Raw genomic sequence first — 9,985 nt, 5'->3', positions numbered from 1 at the left:
ATCATGAGCTACGAAAGAACAAGACTGAACTCGACATGGAGCATAGTAGTATACCAAGGGGGGATATCCCTTGTGTATTAAGCCACAACAACATATCTTCCAAATTCCCCTTGACCCCCTATCTACTAGCGAACTTGTCATATCTAGTATGGCATAAACCTTGTAAGACTGATAAAGATTTTGGCAATGTTGAATACCTTGGACTCTTCATCTATACTCTCATCCGCCTCTTCTTAAGCCTAGCATCTGACTATGGGTACTCCTTGAAGGGATGATCCTTCATAGGATCCCTCCCCCTTACTACAACTAGTAGCCGCAAATGAGTCCTTAAGGCGAGCAAGGACTATGGAAAGCTCTTTCTCTATCGCTTCCCTCTTCCTATCTATTTTTGGAGCGACTCTAGCTTGGGTCTAAGACATCTTTCATAAGCCTCCAACTCAACTCTCTTCATTGATCTAGATAATGGAAGGATCCTCAAGCTCATTTTCCAAGACAAATGTGATTGTTCATGGAAGGAATTAGTGACTATATGTGTCAATCCCAAGTACCATGGCTTCCTACATGGTTAGTCTCATATAGAATGCAAGAGTTGGGTTCTTTACAAAACTAAAGACAAGCTTTGCAAAGGCTTTATCTCAATTGATAAAATTTAAGAAGGTCACAAGGGACCAATTCTCTTGGGATCTCTTGAAAGAAACCATGTACTCTCGAAGATAGGTGTTCATATATTCATGATAGCTCTCTAAGGCCCACCCCATTGGTAAAGTACCATATTATCAAAAGAGATGTGAGGATTTATAACTTAGAACAAGTCTTCCCAACCTTTGTATTTTCTCCTCATCGAAGAAGCCATGAAGTTGTTGAGTTGGGAGTCCTCCATGCTTGTGTATTACATAAGGGAAGAGGTGAGGCATGAGTGATGAGGTAAGAGGAAAGCAAGAAGCAAGCTGTGAAATATGAGAATGAGAGACTCATGGTCTCATATATGTGTGTGTGTGTGTGTGTGTGTGTGTGTTAAAAATACAAAAATGAGATAAGATCACTAAAAATAGAGCTAAAAAGAAAATATTTACAGAAAAAACAAAAAATAATATATCAAATAAACATATTATATCTTTCTTCGATTTCAATTTCATCATTAAATTGTACATAGATCTCAACTCCATGCAAAGCTGTATATACCATGAGGATCTTCTCTATTCTTGTTTTCACATGGAAAAAAATCAAAACTATTATGCAAGCACTAAAACATAGCAAATCATAGAAAAACATAAGCAAACACACCTTTGGTGTCCCAACTCAAATGCTAAGATGATCAATACCTTTAGCCCCCATCAAAGGTAGATGTTCACACATATTTAATAAGCTTTAATACTTATTCACCAAGACTTTCTCTACCAATCTATTTGATATACGAATTTCAATATTGAAGCTTGGCCCTCCATCTTTACTGGACTCTAAATAGATCCAATTGCCTTCTTTTTTCATCTACCATTGATAATCGAAGCACCTATATAGTGAAGAATGTGCAATCAAGTAATGAAATATAATGTTGGTGCTAGGCACCCTACATGAGTACACATCATCTCTATGCACACCATCCATCTTACTCAACCTTCTCCAAACATAGATATGAAGAACTCTTCACATATACCTTTGCAAATGAATATAGGAGGATAATAATGAAAATTAGTAGATTTGAAAGTATGCACAAAAACATGGATTGGTATAAACTAGGAAAGGCCCATAGATCTTGAAGCTTCGGAGAACTTCATGCACTTGCAAATATAATTTAACATCTCTATTGCTATTAGCAAGGGATCAACTAATCAATCAAGTCAAATGATGGGCAAGATAGAAGTTCACAGGAATCGTATGGATTCAAAGATGTACACATGAAATATTTATACTCGAAAAAAAAGAGAGTTCAAAAGGCATTTCATCAAGGTTTCGCTTATATCCATATGTAAAGCTTTATACATTTCAGTTCGGCTCCTTAAGGGCCATTCCTCTATTAAATTTAATTTTGCAAGGAGACAAGATACACGTAAGTAGATGAAATTCATGAGCATAAAGCAACATAACCAAGAAAATGAGTATTACCATGGTTTTAAGACTTGCAATAAGATAGTAATTTAAGACATATTGTGGATGACAAGTTCCAAATCCTTTGGAGTGAAAACATGTTATGCTATTGCAATTAAACTACCATTTCTAACCTCCTTAACCCAAGCGATCTACCTTTCCAATGATTTTTCAATAAATTGCATATATCTAACTTAATGAGAGCATTGCTCTTTGTTGGATGTCCACCCATGAATCTTTCTTGAATCTACTCCTCTTTATTGTCTATCTTTGTCCTTTGTGTTATAAACACAAGTAGCATCAACACAATCTTGAGGATGTCATTGATGTCTTCCAAATGCCATTACAATGATTCTTGGTAAGAAGAAACATATAGTCCTTGGGAGGAGGAAGCCAAGAAGTTGGTTGCAAAAAAGGGACAAATGGTGGCTATGGAGTACTAAATGACAATGGTGACTTTATGACTATGGCTAGGGTTGTGGAAGGAATAATATAAATAAATATTTGATGGGTGGATTTGTGGGATGGAAAAGGAGAATGCCAAAAGAAGAAAGCAATTCTCAAAGAAACACACAAAAAATGGCTTTTCTTTGACTATACAAAAATGAAATGAATTTTTCAAAGAAGAAGCAACCTTTTGGGAAAGGAGGAAATAAAATTCAAATTTCTCCGTAATTTAGGATACCTCATTGAGCCCACCTAACATGGGGGCCTATTGGTGAAAGGTAAAAGTTGAAAAAGGTGGGGGGGAGGGGGGAGATAAAAGTGGACAAAATGTGCACACCACCTCCTCTCCCATTGGTCCACCCCATAACTCTTATCATTAGGAAAGTTATTAACTCTTAAGATAAAGGGCGCTCTTATAATCCAAATTTCACCTAATGGCTGCACTTGGAATTGACTAAGAGACCATGCAAAAAGATGCTTGCAAGAGAAGGTTCCCTTATATTCCCAATGGCACGCAAAGATGTTTACGTAATAAATCCCTAATAGATTATAGTTAGTGGTCCTAAATGAAGTGTGTACCCTATTTTTCTTCTTTTCACAATTTATGATGACTTTTTAAAATATATTATTTAGGTTATTCTAGTAATATCCCCCTTGAAAGAAAATCATAATGACAAAAGAAAAGATAACTACAAAAGCAAGTATAGCCTTGCTAATAACTCTCTCACACCCCAATTAATACCCCAAATCTTTAGACATATAATAGCAAATAAATCCTAATTAATGTATACTCCTTCAAAATCAAATCGAATATCTAGGACACATAGTGTCAAGTGAAGGAATAACTATGAATGTCTAAGATATCTAAGATCTAGCACAAGATCTATCACCTTCCTCTTGATGTGTTGGATTCATTGATTGCTTAACTTACATAATTTTAGTATGAGCACACTTTGGTTGAGCTTCAAGCATGAGCTTTCCAAATTCAATCTTGTAAGTAAACCATGCTCACATCCTTTGAAAAATAGCCTAAAAGGAATATGAGAAAACTTTTGAGTTAGCTAGATCTAACTCATTCTACAATTGATGGCCATGTTCATGTCCTCTACAAGAAGACTGGAAATTGGGAGAAAACCTTGAGGTAGTTAAATTAGGTCATCTATCTAGAATCCATGACTCCACACAAACTGTAACCTGTCCACCTATTCCCTTCAGGACACGTCTTAGCAGTCCATCGGAAAGGAGGTCTAGAAAGTTTCGCCCGGCACTCCCATGGAATGTTACGGGGTTTGCGATCTAGGACTTTCCGCGTCTGCCACGTAGCGGAAGTATTCTGGCCGTTCCCACTTAGGACCGACCTAAATCAGGGTTTCCCCTAATGGTCATTTCCTAAACGGCAACTAGCGTCGAACCCCGAGCGAACTACTTTACGTAGACACGCTAGGGCCGAAGCGGATTCACACTGCACTTGGTTCAAGGAGAATGGGAAACGAGAGGAATGCAAGGCTTGATCTCTGTGCTATAAGGCATAGTCCCATTCTATTTCCCTAAAACAACATAAACCGGTGTCGTATTGCTGCGCATCCGAGATGTGCAATCCACCAAAAAGTTGTGTGTGTGACATTTATTACTTTGTACATACTTAGTCCTTGTATTTGCATTTGTTCTGCATGGGCAATATAGTGGAGAAGGGATTGGAGCAAGAGGAACTTATCTATAATGCTCTCGTTGGCATGTATGCCAAGTATGGAAACCTACCAGAGATGCGCATGTTATTTTTGATACTCTATCCAATTGAGATGTTGTGACATGGAGCTCTTTGATTGGAGGATATACCCAACAAGAACACATTCAGGAGGCTTTGCAACTGTTTGATCGTATGAGTGATCTAGGTTGTGAGCTTGCTAGCTTCACGTACAATTGTGTTATAGACTTTCTCATCAAGGCACAAAGATTTGATGATGCATTGGAAATGTACAACATAATGCAGAAAGTAGAAATGCATCCAGATAGTCTAACTAAGGGTATGGTTACTCTTGGACTATGCAAAGCCAATAAAGTAGATGCTCCTCGAGCTGTATTTCCAAGTATTGTAGGCCGACCATGGCACACTGGTGTTATGGTTGGTATGGGGTAGAACGATGCTTATGTTGGTGATGAAGCTCAATCTAAACGAGGAATATTGACTTTAAAGTATCCCATTGAGCATGGTATTGTTACCAACTGGGATGACATGGAGAAAATTTGGCACCATACCTTCTACAATGAGCTTTGTGTTGCGCCTGAAGAGCATTCAGTCCTCCTCACAGAAGCTCCACTGAATCCCAAGACCAATAGAGAGAAGATGACACAAATAATGCTTGATACATTCAATGTGGCTGCTATGTATGTTGCAATTCAGGCTGTGCTTTCACTATATGTCAGTGGCAGGACAACTGGTGTTGTGTTGGAATTTGGTGATGGTGTGACCCATACTGTGCCTATATATATATGAGGGTTAATCACTATCACAAGCTATTCTTCGTCTTGATTTGGCTGGACGAGACTTGATCTGAATGCAATAAAAAGTGCGAGCTTTGGGGTTGTGTGGGGGGGGGGGGGATTTGGCCGCCGTGTAGTAAAAATAGAACTGTCCGGCTGGGGAAGAAAAAGCAACGAACGAAAGGAGATGGGGGAGAAGTGTTATGTACTGGCAGGAGAGGATAGTAATTAAGAAGGCCATTGTGATCCAGAAGAACTGAATGAATTAAGCGCAGTGTATCGGAAAAGAAAAGGGGGTCGCAGTCATGCAGAATTTCCCTAGAGGATGTCCATAGCACGAGAGGAGACATTCGAATCACATTTCTGGAAGTATCAGATTCGAGTCCATGGAAGGGAATGCTTACAAACCTTATAAGCTGAAGCATACATTAACAGGGCACAGGAAGGCTGACTCTAGTGTGAAGTTCTCTCCAGACGGCAAGCTGCTTGGAAGTTTATCTGCCGTTAAGACAGTCCGGATATGCTGCTGCTGCTGCTGCACCTGATAATTGCATATCACCCAGAAGCAATACAACCTTCTCATCGCAGACAATAGCAACATAGAAACCCTCTGAGGGCTCAGGTCCACTGACATATTTTGCAGATCTGAGATCCCAAAAAACAAACCTCTCACTGATACAATTATCAATACCCACGCTGAAACCCTGGCCTAAGAAATTCTTACACCAAGTCACTGATACAGTCCGAGTTTACAGCATGAGAAGATTGATTATATTGTACCTCCATATGAGGCTGATGCATAGATGACCTTCTTGTCAATAAATGGTCTTGTGGACATTGTGATAACAGAGGACTCTGACATGATACCATTTGGATGTCTGAAGGTTATGTTCAAGATGGACAAATATGGCCAAGGTGTTGAATTTCAGTACGATGACCTTGTGAAAAACAGAGATTTGAACTTTACAAGCTTTACCAAGCAGATGCTTATGGAGATGTGTATTCTGAGTAGTTGTAACTATCTACCATCACTGTCTGATAAAAGCATCTGACCATGTATAATCTTCTTCCACAATGTTTGACCAACTTCTAACGGCAGTTCTATTCCAGCTTTCTAACTCTTGTACAAGAGAGGCTGGAGCCATCCTGGGAGCTCTTATGCCCCTGATGTTTCATGATTATCTACAAGGGCCTCAGGAGAGAGCTGCTGTAGCTCATGTCCGATTCTGACTCCATGAGTAAGTGCAGTACTTTTCAGTGGTTCAAAAGGAACTTCTTCAGGTGCAGCCCCCTGTAGAGCTTCCACCAGTGCTACAAGCCACTTGATGGAGTGTACACATGTCAAAATTGACATGATACAGAGATCAATAAGATCTTATGAGATGTTGGACTATCTTTATTCTTTGTGAGCTTTGACCATAAGAAGAGGCCTTGAGGGCATATCAAAAGGACGTGAAGGACTTCAGTTTTTGAGCAGCCAGTTTATAAATCAGATTTGTTTTTTTTATGAAGCTGAAGTTGTTGATGTTGAACAGGGTTGTATTCAAACGGGTGAAGTGCAACTAGTCTTGCATACATTCAAGTCTATTTGCCACATTCAAGAGACCAAAAGGCTTGAACAAGTTAATTATAGGGCCATTATCCGAAATTGAGGTGACCTACTTTCAAATTGAATCGTGATCTCGCTTGATTGATCTTCTATCGTGAAATTAGTCAAGGTCCTCTGTGATTGCAACTTTGCTTTCGAAAACCCTTCGACATCTTTGGTGAACCTAACGTGAAAGCGTCGCATTTAAATTTCAGGATAGGAGATACTTCAGCATCAGTTTCAGCCTCTTCTATGATTCCTGCTTTGTCCTCTACTTTACCTTCATCATCGACTTCTGCTTCAAGTACTTTTACGGATGATTTAAAGCAGATTTTACAAAATATATCTATGTACATGCAGCTTCAAAATCAGCAGACACAATTGTATATGCAGCAGCAGCAGCAGCAGTTGCATCAACAACAGTTGTCTCAGCAAAGGCAACTATATTCGGAGCAAGAGAATGCAATCAGCGCGACTAAGGCGATTGAAGCACTTGAGAATGAAAAGAAGCTATTTGATGGCCATAATGTTTCGGCTTATTTGAAGACATATGAGATCAAGATGGGATTCTTTAGAGTACCAACAGGACTTATTAGTAAATATTTCCTTCGCCTTGTCACACGCGCCTTGAGGGTAAAAGTGATTGTATCTTTTCCTTCGAAATTCACATTGGCAAGATTTTAAGAAAGCCCTGAAAGAAGAGTATTTCCTTGAGGACTTTGGGATGGCTACACAGCGGTCATTCCGAGAGTGGGTCTACATGTGAAACAAAGTTCTAGCTGCTTCAGAATTTATTCGAGAATTTGAAGAGAGGTATAGTCAGCTTGATGCCATTGAACAAAGAGCATTGGATGTTGAGAAAGTTGAGCTTTTCTTGCAAGCTGCAGATCCTGCTCTTCAGGAAGAATTAGGAGAGCTTCTTGAGGATCGCATGAAGCCTATGGGTCTTAAAACAGATTGGCAAGATGCCCAGGATGCGGTCTTGACTTTGACCAAGAGGCGGATATGGAAGACCCGCCTACAGAATGGATCTACAGAATGCATTCTTGTCCTTTTTCATCCAATTTTGTGACCTTCAATTAAAGATCCTGTATGCCTTTGACCAATTCATCCAAGACATCTTCTCTAACAAAGGGAACAATAGCAAGTACAAAATAGGGTGAGCCACAGAAGTGGGTGGCTTACTGGATACATCAACTATCTTTCCTATAATAGTAGGTAGGCTAGAGACATGCAATCTGTCTCTTCTTCTATGCTTTTTCACAAGTACAGTAACAGCTTCCTTGACATGTCTCCACTTTGTTTTCAGACTTGTGTCTGTAGTCTGATCCTCCAGCAAATCATCAAGCTTCTCTTGAAGCTCAAGATCGGCTACCAGTAAAAACAATTTAATTTTCTAACTTGCAAGAGCTTGTTGTTCTACAAGATCTAACTGCACAAATCAACTTTCAAATTCTCTTCATAATTTTGTAGCCACAAGACCCTTATTGGGTTGTAAAACCCACTCCTGAAAAGTCTTGCACGTAATCAAACTGGTATCTTCAATGTAAAATTATTCCCTAAGTGTCTTCTTGAAAGCTACCCAGTCAACATCCTGCATGTATAATTCACTAATTCACGCTTTCAGTTCATGTACAGTAACACGTATAAAATACCAGCTCTATACAAGTTGAGCCACTTCAAAGAATTCCATCTTTTGAGCATATATATATACATATGCACATACATTCTTGCCATTGAACAACTTCATATCACGCTCAACTACTTGCAAAGCATTCATCACAACACTTTTTGTTTGAGCAAAAGCATGCATCACCTATTGTTGTTGTTATACTTGCATAAGCATATTCATATTCTGCATCAACTGTTGTAAAACATCACTGGAGATTGTGTTTGAATGTTCTCCCATCTTGTCTTTCCTTCTTTTGACAACCTTTCACGTCGGGTTCACCAATATCGGTGGGGTTTTTGTCGAAATATCAAATCCATTGGAGATCAGAGGTATAAGGAAGTAGAGATAGGAGATGGAAGAGAAGAAAAAAAATAGACAAGAGGTAAACACTATAAAGCGCGTTGCAATCGCTATTGAGAGGCAGAAAACTTTGAATTGCAAGAAGAAGAAGAAGTGATCTGGGGGATCCCTGTGATCACGTGTCCTACGTTTTATCCCCCTTCCAAAGCCAATGGAGCCATCAGATTTGGGTTTCAAGCAGCAGAGAATGACCTATTATTTGGATGCACATTTTTGTTCTACGAAGGAGCTTTAGGAGATCTAATGCTTGAAGATTGCTTCTTAGTAGTGCTAGACAAAGGATTTTAGGTTCTGTCAATACATATTGATTCAATTTATTATAAAAGTAACTTGCTTTTTGCATACCATCCTAATCTAGAAGTTTTTCTAACTTTTTGGGATTTTTACAATAAATAATATCATAATTACGCTAAAATTATCCAAAAATCTAGTATTTTTGGACCATTTATGCCACTCACACTAGTACTAATGACTTAGATCACATTGACTCTTTTGATCAATAAGAAAGTCGGATGATGCTGCACTCCAAAGTTTTTAACACCGTGCCTGCATAATGGCACGACACCATAACTATTATCTCAGTTCCACACATGAAAATGGAATCACAATAGTGTATGCTAGGTTTAATTAAAATTGTGTATCAAGGAAGGACCAAGCAAGAGCCCAAAAAGTGGCGGGAACACTAAAGTGCGAATTGAAGTGCAAAAACTAACCTTCATTCATAAGGTCCTAACCCTAACCCTAACTTTAGTCTACATAAGGATAGGAGGTCTTGGTTTTCATCCATTGTGTGCATCCATGCTGCTAAACCTCTATCACTGCAAATTTTAAGCATTTAATCTATTATTTTCTATCGTCTCGATTCTCTTGCCACCATGTATAAGAGTAAGTGAGAGAGCGACTCGGAGTGAGAGTTTGTATTATGTGAGTGACTGAGAGATATTGAAGGTCATCTCCATCTTCTTGCTTTTCTTCTTCTTCTTGCCACCATTGATTATAAGAGGTTTGAGTTTAAGGTCATGTGTAAAGTTGTGAGAGAGTGAGGATTTTAATGAGGTTCTCAATCTTGTTCTCTTGACATGTGCATATATTATTGGTGGATGATGCAAAGAAGCAAAGGCATCGATTCATAATGTTTGAATCATGGAACTATCATTGAGCTCTCAAAGTAAGATAGGTGAGTCTACTATAACTCAAGCCTGTCTTGTGCTCTTTTTTCTTTCTTTCCAAGGTTAGACACAAGAATGCATGCTCGACTAGAGTGGAGTATTGAGATGCCTAGATGAGAGATGATCATCCAAGGTGAGTTGTAGCTTTTAATAACAACACAAGTCTATCCAAAGTCCCAACTA

General features: G+C 38.9%; 1 pseudogene; it reads left to right on the top strand.

The window, feature by feature from the left end:
- Positions 1-4,411: 4,411 nt before the first annotated feature.
- On the top strand, positions 4,412-5,087 carry LOC148028580 (actin-85C pseudogene; annotated as a pseudogene).
- The last annotated feature ends 4,898 nt before the right edge of the window (positions 5,088-9,985 follow it).

The sequence above is a fragment of the Lygodium microphyllum genome, chromosome 11, assembly GCF_053477565.2.
Source record: "Lygodium microphyllum isolate KBCC chromosome 11, Lygodium_microphyllum_v1.1.10, whole genome shotgun sequence".
NCBI classification, from domain to species: domain Eukaryota; kingdom Viridiplantae; phylum Streptophyta; class Polypodiopsida; order Schizaeales; family Lygodiaceae; genus Lygodium; species Lygodium microphyllum.
Note: the sequence above shows the minus strand (reverse complement) of the source record. Positions and strands in the feature narration are given on the sequence as shown.